This window comes from Diadema antillarum, unplaced genomic scaffold (assembly GCF_040938485.1).
Source record: "Diadema antillarum isolate AM-2024a unplaced genomic scaffold, OU_Dant_1.0 seq00002015_RagTag, whole genome shotgun sequence".
In the NCBI taxonomy this organism is placed as follows: Eukaryota; Metazoa; Echinodermata; class Echinoidea; order Diadematoida; family Diadematidae; genus Diadema; species Diadema antillarum.
In genome coordinates, this window is record NW_027272670.1 from 74,205 (window position 1) to 87,195 (window position 12,991).

The window sequence follows — 12,991 nt, forward strand, 5'->3', positions numbered from 1 at the left end:
AGGCATTTGCCAAAGAGAGAGAAAGATGTGTCTGACAGCATCACCTTGTGGTTGCAGACACCCACAATAAGACCTGTAAGAGGAACAGAGGGAAATTAAAATCAAAGCTGCGAATATGGAAACTTCAGGAGGGGGAACACCGAGTTTCAATCTATGATGGACACACAGAGGCCCAGAGGCAAGTGGTGTGGTGCGGAGGAAAAGTGGCTAGCAATGAGACGATCTGGCTTCTTGCAGCAAAGGTGTGTGGATGGGCACAAGGAAAAGGTATAGATACGGAGCCCCAGACACAGAGAGATCTAATGGTGGTAAGATGAAGAAGGAGCAAGGGTTGCTGAGGAGAAAATGTAACATTTTTCATCTGGAATCAAGCTATGACGATATAAGATTATGATATAGGAATCACTGTGGACGTGATGGGCCCAACACTGCCTAACTAATTGTGTCAAGGATGAAGCTGATACATTAATTGTCACCGATGACACTTCATAGAGAAGCTAGTACGGAAGAGTGACGAGGAACACTTCAGGAATGTTGAAATCCCATAGGATGGGCATACTGAATGTGAGGCAAAGGAGGGGTCACGATGTCTCATCTCATAAGCCATGGTTACTATAGTCTATATACAGTGCCCTTGTACTTTCCAACTGGGGAAAGTCACCTGGTCAGGTGTTGCTTCAGAAGTATAATTCATGTAGGGCCTACTGGCATCGGGGAAAGTTGGTGTAAAAGTGGATGACGGGTCTCTGCAATGACATTCTTGTTAGTCTGATTCCATCACTGAGCGTGTGGTTCTTCGTTGCTCCAAAGGTCCTAAGGCTGATCTGCTGATCTTACAGCGCTATCAAGCTGCACGCAGGAGCATGCCTTGATAAGGACTACGGAAGATTTCTAGAGAAGAGTCTGCGAGCAGGTTGCAGTTTGACTTCATACCATGGAAAGGAACTAATGATGCCTTATTCAGTGCACCGTGTGCCAGATGCAAGCAAAGTTTCTTGCGACGAAGCAGTTATTCTTTGTTTTCTTTAACCTGGGGAAGGTATAAGGCATTTAATTGTGTTGGGGATTGTGTACCAGCGGAGAATGTCAGATGAGCACTGATGGCCGACTTTGAAGAGTAGCTATGATATACAAGCAGTCACAACACTACTTGCAGCTATGGAGGTAAGGCAAACATCAGGTGGAGACAGCGAAAAGCTCTGATGCGAAAGTTGAGGTTCACAAAGGCTCAGTTCTGGGTCCTCTCCCCTTCATAATAGTAAAGGATCCCATCTCATATGATGTTCATGACATTTTTATCGGTACACATGTGAGCAGGGCCCCTCGGTATAACAGTTACCAACTGAAGGGCTATCCTGCTAAAACTAAAAGAATGTTGATATAATTGACTTAAAAAAAACGTTATGGGAATTTCTCTGTGCATCGATCTGCATGATCTGGACCACAGTGGTACTGATATCACTATATGAGAGCTAGTGAGCATGAACTGATGACAAAGGTGTCTTCATAACACAAATCCCTTGAGAGAAAGGTTTTGAAAATGAACGCAGGAAATTGAAAAGTCATGGAATCTTCTACTGGTGCAGTTGAAACAAATTTCAAAGCCAATTTTCTAAAATCCTATGTTTAATTATTTTGCCGTAATCACTTGAAAAAAATTTCTGCATACTCAAATGATTCCTCGCTCGGATGACTTCATTAGTTTGATCAACTTGCTACTTTTCTTAGCATTTATACCATAAGTTAATCATAAACATTATATATTATACAATGTACATCCCGTAAACTTTGTAATATTCTCGATATTTTGTATTTTGCGTGTTACGTCACTTCTGACATTGCTATACTGTACTAAACCCTATGTTTAATTTTTGGAACCCACATCCTACAAGCTTTGCTTTTTAGTGGGTTCCTCCTCATATTACACGTCAATCATAAATGTCCTTATACATTTGTGCATTATTGGTTCAAACTGACCATTGTGTGAAAAACATTTCTGCTTCAGATCAAATGGAATATAAAACTTGTATGAAATGTGGAATATGGAACATGAATTAAAAAAAAAAACGACAACAAAACAGGAAATACTTGGTTTTCTATGCAGGTGTTGGAGCAAACTTAATAAGATGCAACAACTGTACGAGCTGGATCCACCTATATCGATGTAGCAGAATGTCTGGAAGCCAGCAGGTGGTAAGCGAGGTATTTATCTGAAAGAGATGCTAGGACAGGTGCGGCAGAGAGGTACCAGTGGAATTGCAAATGGACTCCAGGGTAGGAAATTTGAAGCAGCGGAAAAGTTTTGCTCTATACTCGTATATCTTTGAGATATGTCTGCTGCCCCCCGGCTGCTGTCAGAGAAGGTGAGGCAGCAGCTGTGACTGTAGGGATTTACAGACCTTGGAAGAATCTTCATGAACTCTCTCCCTTCCTCGTTTCAAAAGACAACCCCATTCAATGTGAAAGGAAAGGTGTACGATGCCTGTGTACGGATATGTACAGCCGTATATGACTTATGGTAACAAAACATGGGCAATGAAGTCGTCCAGCGTTGAGAGAATTGAAAATTAAGGCTGAGATGAGGATGGTCAGAAGAATGTGAAGGGCATCACTGTGTCGAACGAAAGAAAAAGGAAGACCTCCTCCAGTTAATGAGCTCGACAAGGATCATAGGCAGGTGATGAGAAAGAGCAGACTGAGATTGTATGTAGACGTGTGGCTAGGAGAAAAGATATCCACCAGCTCCAGAGAATAGGAAATTTCCTAGGTGCTGATAGGAATCCACGTGGAAGACCCCTTACGACATTGGAGGAAATTACAATCAAAGACTAGAGATTGTAATTCGTCATCGCTGACAAATTAAGGTGATCCGATTTTTTTTTTTAATCAATGATTCGAGTCCTGATCGCAATAGGTATGACAATACAAGTTTCATCTGTGTTTAGAGACATTGGCCGTGTGATGTTTGGATTCTCATTTAGAAAAGGGAGTCATATCTGCCATCTTTGCTACCAAATTCTGTATATACTGAATAACGAAGATACAGCAACGAATACATATGACCTTTGACCCACCTTTACACTCCCAAGACGGCATCTGAGGAAAAAGTGGTTATTTTGTGAAATGATGCTTGCGACATAGTCTATATACGTGTGCAAAATATGGCAAAGGTAGGACAGGTATTCACCAAGAAACAAAATGCAACATTTATGACCTTTGACCCTTATTTACATACCCAAGATATTGTCCAATTAAGTAGTTGTTATTTCATGAAATAATGTACGTGACATGAACTAAACATGTGCAAAATATGGGAATGATAGGGCGTGTTTTTCTTGAGTTATTGCAAAGAAAGTTGCAGAAAGAAAGAAATATCTGAATACATCGAAGATAAGCTTTAATTTCAACCAAGATTTTTAACGTGATTCCGATATCGTATGAAAAAACGAAGGGCACATTGACGATAGCACAAAGCCTCAGCTACAACATATTAAAATCTGGGAGAAATTCACCTAAGGGTAAGTGAGCTAGTGCTCGATAAAGACAATCATGTATATTTTCACATTAAAAAAAAATTCCCTCCCATAGAGATAACACGTCATAACGAAAATACAGAAAGAAGTACATATGACATTTGACCCCAATTTGCACAGACAAGATGGCATCTGAGCAAAAAGTGATCATTTTGTGAAATGATCCTTGTAACATGTTCTTTACGTGTGCAAAATGTGGGAGAAATAGGACATGTATTCAATAAGATACAGGATGAAGCATTTATGATCTTTGACCCTAATTTACATACCCAAGATGGTGTCCGATCAAGTAGTTGTTATTTTATGAAATGATGTACGTAACATGAACTAAACATGTGCAAATTTGGGGGTGATAGAGGCTGTTTTTATTGAGTTATTTCAAAGAAAGTTGCAGAAAGATAGAAACATCTCAATACATCGAAGATAAGCTTTAATTTCAACCAAGTTTTTTAACGTGATCCCGACATCGTATGAAAAAACGAAGGGCACTTTGACGATAGCCCAAAGTCTCAGCTACAACATATTAAAATCTGGGAGAAATTCACCGTAGTGTAGGTGAGCTAGTGCTCGATAAAGATAGTCATGTCAATTTTCATTTCCAGAAAAACTGCACTCCCATAGAGATAACACGTAAACTGGAAAAAATTTGACAAGATGACTTTTAATCCATTTTTACGAGGTGACGACGTCATTCAATCAAAATAATGTTATATAACTATTGAAAGAACAGTAAATAAGCTACAACATACTGAAATCTCGGTGAAAATTGGCAAAGTATTAGTGAGATACGCTCGAGTAAACTTGAAATTTGATGACGTCATTTTGAAAATTTACTTTTTTTACTTTATTAAGAAATTTGATATCTTTTAATCATTTTTTTCAGCATCGCCAACCCATGAAATGACATGTACAACTCATCAGCTTTCAGAATATGTAAAGAAAATGGGGGGTCACCGTCCATCCTGACGAGTAAAATCGGATTTAAAATTGGCGGTTTTTTGGCATAGTTGCACTGTAAATCGCCATTGACGCGCGCGCGGAATTTCAATTTTGACGGGCCCGTATGACGTCATACTGAGTCGGATTGACTTGAAACTTGGTAGAAATATTCCTTGACATTTTAGACATCCGATTCATGTAAAAAAACGGGAAATTTCAATTGCATATGAGCTGCGCGTGCGTATATGCGCGCGCGCGTACGCGTCCGTCCGATTTTTTCAATTTTTCAAAAAATGCTTCAAATGGTCTGAAACGTGTGCAAAAAAAAATTGAGCTTGATTGGAACATACAAATATTTCAACGCGCGCGTACGCGCACGTTTTAAGGTACAGATGAATTTTGAGAATATAAGTAGAATGCGCTTAACATGAAATATATGTGACGTAAATTTCATTGAAAAATTTCATTCCATTAATGAGACATGATTGAGAATGTGTTTTCATATAATGACGTCATAATGACGTCACGGTCGACTGATCACTATGATTTTACTAGATCTGTCGTCTTTGGGACACGATACATACATGGTATAAGTTTGAACTTGATAGGCATAGCGCTTTCTGAGCTAGCCTCTGCACAACTTTTGGGGAGAAATAAAGAAAGAAGAAGAAAGAATCCGTACAGATACAGAAGGTGATCCGAGAGGATACTCGGATCACCTAAAAACAGAAGAGTGTTTTATATTACCCACACTACATAATAGACCCACCTGACAGGACAGTGCTGAGAAGATCCACAAGAAAAACTAGAGATTGTAATTTGTCATCACTGACAAATTAAGGTGATCCGATTTTTTTTATCAATGATTCGAGTCCTGATACTGCAAAGTCTCAGCTACAACATATCAAAATCTGAGAGAAATTCACCGAAGCATAAGTAAGATAGTGCTCGATAAAGAGAGTCATGTCAATTTTCACATCTAAAAAATTCCCTCCCATAGAGATAACACGTCATAGCGAACATAGAAAAAGAAGTACATATGACCTTTGACCCCACTTTGCACAGACAAGATGGCATCTGAGCAAAAAGTGGTTATTTTATGAAATGATCCCTGTAACATGGATTTTACGTGTGCAAAATATGGGAAAGATAGGTCATGTATTCACCAAGATACAGGATGAAACATTTATGACCTTTGACCCTAATTTACATACCCAAGATGGCGTCTGATCAAGTAGTTGTTATTTTATGAAATAATGTTCGTGACATGAACTAAACATGTGCAAAATATGGTGGTGATAGGGTATGTTTTTCTTGAGTTATTGCACATAAAGTTGCAAAAAGAAAGGAATATCTCAATACATCGAAGATAAACTTTAATTTCAACCAAGTTTTTTCACGTGATCCCGACAACGTATGAAAAAACAAAGGGCACACTTACGATAGCCCTACGTCTCAGCTACAACATATTAAAACCTTAGAGAAATTCACTAAAGCATAAGTGAGCTAGTGCTCGATAAAGATAGTCATGTCAATTTTCATTTCCATAAAAATTGCACTCCCATAGAGATTACACGTAAACTGGTCAAATTTGACAAGGTTACCTTCAATCCATTTTTTCGAGGTGATGTCGTCATCTAATGAAAATTGTGTATTTAATTTATGAAAGAGCATTTCATAAGCTACAACATATTGAAATTTGGGTGAAAATTGGCAAAGGATAAGTGAGATACGCTCGAGTAAACTTGAAATTTGATGACGTCATTTTGAAAATTTACTTTTTTTACTTTATTAAGAAATTTGATATCTTTTAATCATTTTTTCAGCATCGCCAACCCATGAAATGACATATACAACTCATCAGCTTTCAGAATATGTAAAGGAAATGGGGGGTCACCGTCCATCCTGACGAGTAAAATCGGATTTAAGATTTGCGGTTTTTTGGCATAGTTGCACTGTCTATCGCCATTGACGCGCGCGCGGAATTTCAACTTTGACGGGCCCGTATGACGTCATATTGAGTCGGATTGACTTGAAACTTGGTAGAAATATTCCTTCACATTTCAGACATCTGATCACAGTGAAAAAAATGGGAAATTTCGATTGCATATGAGCTGTGCGTGCGTATATGCGCGCGCGCGTACGCGTCCGTCCGATTTTTTCATTTTTTCAAAAAATGCTCTAAATGGTCTGAAACGTGTGCAAAAAAATTTTGGGCTTGATTGGAGCATACAAATATTTCAACGCGCGCGTACGCGCACGTTTTAAGAGAAAATATAAATTTTGACAATATGAATAGAATTCGCTTGACTTGAAATATATGTGACGTAAATTTCATTTAAAAATTCCATCCCATTAATGAGATATGATTGAGAATGTGTTTTCATATAATGACGTCATAGTGACGTCACGGTCAACTGATCACAATGATTTTACTTGATCTGTCGTCTTTGGGACACGATACATACATGGTATAAGTTTGAACTTGATAGGCATAGCACTTTCTGAGCTAACCTCTGCACAACTTTTGAGGAGAAATAAAGAAAGAAACAAAGAAAGAAGAATAAAGAACTAGAGATTGTAATTTGTCATCACTGACAAATTAAGGTGATCCGATTTTTTTTATCAATGATTCGAGTCCTGATCGCAATAGGCATGACCATACAAGTTTCATCTGTGTTTAGAGACATTGGCCGTGTGATGTTTGCATTCTCATTTAGAAAAGGGAGTCATATCTGCCATCTTTGGTACCAAATTCTGTATACACTGAATAACGAAGATACAGCAATGAATACATATGACCTTTGACCCACCTTTGCACTCCCAAGATTGCATCTGATGAAATAGTGGTTATTTTGTGAAATGATTCTCGCGACATCGTCTATACGTGTGAAAAATATGGGAGAGATAGAACAGGTATTCACTAAGATACAAGATGAAACCTTTATGACCTTTGACCCTAATTTACATACCCAAGATGTTGTCCGATCTAGTAGTTGTTATTTTATGAAATAATGTACGAGACATGAACTAAACATGTGCAAAATATGGGGGTGATAGGGCGTGTTTTTCTTGAGTTATTGCAAAGAAAGTTGCAGAAAGAAAGAAATATCTCAATACATAGAAGATAAGCTTTAATTTCAACCAATTTTTCATCGTAATCCCGACATTGTATGAAAAAACGAAGGAAACAAAACGATAGCGCAAAGTCTCAGCTACAACATATTAAAATCTTGGAGAAATTCACCGAAGGGTAAGTGAGCTAGTGCTCGATAAAGACAATCATGCCAATTTTCACATTAAAGAAAATTCCCTCCCATAGAGATAACACGTCATAACGAAGATACAAAAAGAAGTACATATGACCTTTGACCTCAATTTGCACAGACAAGATGGCATCTGAGTAAAAAGTGGTTATTTTGTGAAATGATTCTTGTAACATGGTCTTTGCGTGTGCAAAATATGGGAAAGATACAACATATATTCACTAAGATACAGGGTGAAACACTTATGACCTTTGACCCTAATTTACATACCCAAGATGGTGTTCGATCAAGTAGTTGTTATTTTATGAAATAATGTTCGTGACATGAACTAAACATGTGCAAAATATGGTGGTGATAGGGTATGTTTTTCTTGGGTTATTGCACATAAAGTTGCAAAAAGAAAGAAATATTTCAATACATCGAAGATAAACATTAATTTCAAGTAAGATTTTTGACATGATCCCGACATCGTTAGAAATAACGAAGGGCACATTTTCGATAGCCCAAAGTCTCAGCTACAATATATTAAAGTCTGGGAGAAATTCACCGAAGCATAAGTGAGCTAGTGCTCGATAAAGATAGCAATGTCAATTTTCATTTCCATAAAAACTGCACTCCCATAGAGATTACACGTAAACTGGTCAAATTTGACAAGGTTACTTTCAATCCATTTTTACGAAGTGATGCCGTCATCCAATCAAAATTATGCTTTACAATTATGAAAGAACAATTCATAAGCTACAGCATACTGAAATTTGGGTGAAAATTGGCAAAGGATAAGTGAGATACGCTTGAGTAAACTTGAAATTTGATGACGTCATTTTGAAAATTAACTTTTTTTAATTTATTAAGAAATTTGATATCTTTTAATCATTTTGTCAGCATAGTCAACCCATGAAATGATATGTACAACTCATCAGCTTTCAGAATATGTCAAGAAATTGGGGGGTCACCGTCCATCCTGACGAGTAAAATCCGATTTAAAATTGGCGGTTTTTTGGCATAGTTGCACTGTGTATCCCCATTGACGCACGCGCGGAATTTTGATTTTGACGGGCCCGTATGACGTCATATTGAGTCGGATCGACTTGAAACTTGGTAGAAATATTCCTTGACATTTTGGACATTCGATCCGTGTGAAAAAACTGAAAATTTCTATTGCATATGAGCTGTGCATGCGAATATGTGCGCGCGCGTACGCGTCCGTCCAATTTTTTCAATTTTTCAAAAAATGCTCCAAATAGTCTGAAACGTGTGCAAAAAAATTTTGAGCTCGATTTGAGCATACAAATATTTCAACGCGCGCGTACGCGTGCGTTTTGAGATAAAAATGAATTTTGAGAATATGAGTAGAATCCACTTGACTTGAAATATATGTGACGTAAATTTCATTGAAATATTCTATTCCATTAATGAGATATGCATGAAAATGTGTTTTCATATAATGACGTCATAGTGACGTCACGGTCGACTGATCACTTTGATTTTACTTGCGCTGTCGTCTTTGTGACATGATACATATATGGTATAAGTTTGACATTGAGAGGCAATGCACTTTCTGAGCTAATCGATGCACAAATTTTGAGGAGATAGAAATAAAGAAAGAATCCGTACAGAAACAATAGGTGATCCGAGAGGATACTCGGATCACCTAACTAGAGATTGTAATTTGTCATCACTGACAAATTAAGGTGATCCGATTTTTTTTTATCAATGATTCGAGTCCTGATCGCAATAGGCATGACCATACAAGTTTCATCTGTGTTTAGAGACATTGGCCGTGTGATGTTTGCATTCTCATTTAGAAAAGGGAGTCATATCTGCCATCTTTGGTACCAAATTCTGTATACACTGAATAACGAAGATACAGCAATGAATACATATGACCTTTGACCCACCTTTGCACTCCCAAGATTGCATCTGATGAAATAGTGGTTATTTTGTGAAATGATTCTCGCGACATCGTCTATACGTGTGAAAAATATGGGAAAGATAGAACGGGTATTCACTAAGATACAAGATGAAACCTTTATGACCTTTGACCCTAATTTACATACCCAAGATGTTGTCCGATCTAGTAGTTGTTATTTTATGAAATAATGTACGAGACATGAACTAAACATGTGCAAAATATGGGGGTGATAGGGCGTGCTTTTCTTGAGTTATTGCAAAGAAAGTTGCAGAAAGAAAGAAATATCTCAATACATAGAAGATAAGCTTTAATTTCAACCAATTTTTCATCGTAATCCCGACATTGTATGAAAAAACGAAGGAAACAAAACGATAGCGCAAAGTCTCAGCTACAACATATTAAAATCTGGGAGAAATTCACCGAAGGGTAAGTGAGCTAGTGCTCGATAAAGACAATCATGCCAATTTTCACATTAAAGAAAATTCCCTCCCATAGAGATAACACGTCATAACGAAGATACAAAAAGAAGTACATATGACCTTTGACCTCAATTTGCACAGACAAGATGGCATCTGAGTAAAAAGTGGTTATTTTGTGAAATGCTCCTTGTAACATGGTCTTTTGCGTGTGCAAAATATGGGAAAGATACAACATATATTCACTAAGATACAGGGTGAAACACTTATGACCTTTGACCCTAATTTACATACCCAAGATGGTGTTCGATCAAGTAGTTGTTATTTTATGAAATAATGTACGTGACATGAACTAAACATGTGCAAAATATGGGGGTGATAGGGCGTGTTTGTCTTGAGTTATTGCAAAGAAAGTTGCAGAAAGAAAGAAATATCTCAATACATAGAAGATAAGCTTTAATTTCAACCAAGTTTTTTATCGTAATCCCGACATCGTATGAAAAAACGAAGGTTGACATAACGATAGCGCAAATTCTCAGCTACAACATATTAAAATCTGGGAGAAATTCACCGAAGGGTAAGTGAGCTAGTGCTCGATAAAGACAATCATGTCAATTTTCACATTTAAAAAAATTCCCTCCCATAGAGATAACACGTCATAACGAAGATACAAAAAGAAGTACATATGACCTTTGACCTCAATTTGCACAGACAAGATGGCAACTGAGTAAAAAGTAGTTATTTTGTGAAATGATCCTTGTAACATGGTCTTTGCGGGTGCAAAATGTGGGAAAGATAAGACATGTATTCACTAAGATACAGGGTGAAACACTTATGACCTTTGACCCTAATTTACATACCCAAGATGTGTCCGATCAAGTAGTTGTTATTTTATGAAATAATTCACATGACATGAACTAAACATGTGCAAAATATGGAAGTGATAGAGGCCGTTTTTCTTGAGTTATTGCAAAGAAATTTGCAGAAAGAAAGAAATATCTCAATACATCAGAGATGAGCCTGAATTTCAACCCAATTTTTTGACGTGATTCTGACATCGTATGAAAAAACAAGGGGAACACTTACGGTAGCCTAAAGTCTCAGCTACAACATATTAAAATCTGGGAGAAATTTACCGGAGCTTAAGTGAGCTAGTGCTCGATAAAGATAGTCATGTCAATTTTCATTTCCAGAAAAACTGCACTCCCATAGAGATAACACGTAAACTGGTCAAATTTGGCAAGATTACTTTCAATCCATTTTTACGAGGTGATACCGTTATCCAATCAAAATGTTGTAATTTTATGTTTGAAAGAACATTAAATAAGCTACCTCATACTGAAATCTGGGTGAAAATTGACAGAAGACTCGTGAGATACGCCCGAATGAACTTGAAATATGATGACGTCATTTTGAAAATTTACTTTTTTTACTTTATTAAGAAATTTGATATCTTTTAATCATTTTGTCAGCATTGCCACCCAATGAAATGACATGTACAACTCATCAGCTTTCAAAATATGTAAAGAAAATGGGGGGTCACCGTCCATCCTGACGAGTAAAATCGGATTTAAAATTGTCATTTTTTTTGGCATAGTTGCACTGTATATCGCCATTGACGCGCGCGCGGAATTTCAACTTTGACGGGCCCGTATGACGTCATATTGAGTCGGATTGACTTGAAACTTGGTAGACATATTCCTTGACATTTCAGGCAGCCGATAAGTGTGAAAAAACGGGAAATTTCTATTGCATATGAGCTGTGCATGCGTATATGAGCGCGCGCGTACGCGTCCGTCCAAATTTTTCAATTTTTCAAAAAATGCTCCAAATGGTCTGAAACGTGTGCAAAAAAAATTTGAGCTCGATTTGAGCATACAAATATTTCAACGCGCGCGTACGCGCACGTTTTAAGGTATAGATGAATTTTGAGAATATGAGTAGAATGCACTTGACCTGAAATATATGTGACGTAAATTTCATTGAAAAACTCCATTCCATTAATGAGATATGATTGAGAATGTGTTTTCATATAATGACGTCATAGTGACGTCACGGTCGACTGATCACCATGATTTTAGTTCGATTGCCGTCTTTGGGAGACGATACATATATGGTATAAGTTTGACATTGAAAGGCAATGCACTTTCTGAGCTAACCTCTGCACAAATTTTGTCCAGAAACAAAGAAAGAAAGATTCCGTACAGATACAGAAGGTGATCCGAGAGGATACTCGGATCACCTAATCAGTACAGATACAGAAGGTGATCCGAGAGGATACTCGGATCACCTAACTAGAGATTGTAATTTGTCATTACTGACAAATTAAGGTGATCCGATTTTTTTTTTAATCAATGATTCGAGGTCTGATCGCAATAGGCATGACCATACAGGTTTCATCTGTGTTTAGAGACATTGGCCGTGTGATGTTTGGATTCTCATTTAGAAAAGGGAGTCATATCTGTCATCTTTGGTACCAAATTCTGTATACACTAGATAACGAAGATACAGCAACAAATACATAATTTAGGCATGACCATACAGGTTTCATCTGTGTTTAGGGACATTCGCCGTGTGATATTTGGAATCTCATTTAGAAAAGCGAGTCAGACCTGCCATCTTTGGTACCAAATTCCGTATACACTGTAACGAAGATACAGAATGAAGTATATTTGACCATTGACCCCACTTTGCACAGCCAGGATGGCATCTAAGCAAAAAGTGGATATTTCGTAAAATGATTCTTGTAACATGGTCTTTGCGTGTGCAAAATATAGAAGAGATAGGACATGTATTCACTAAGATACAGAATGAAACATTTATGACCTTTGACCCTAATTTACATACCCAAGATGGTGTCTGATCAAGAAGTTGTTATTTTATGAAATAATGTACGTGACATGAACTAAACATGTGCAAAATTTG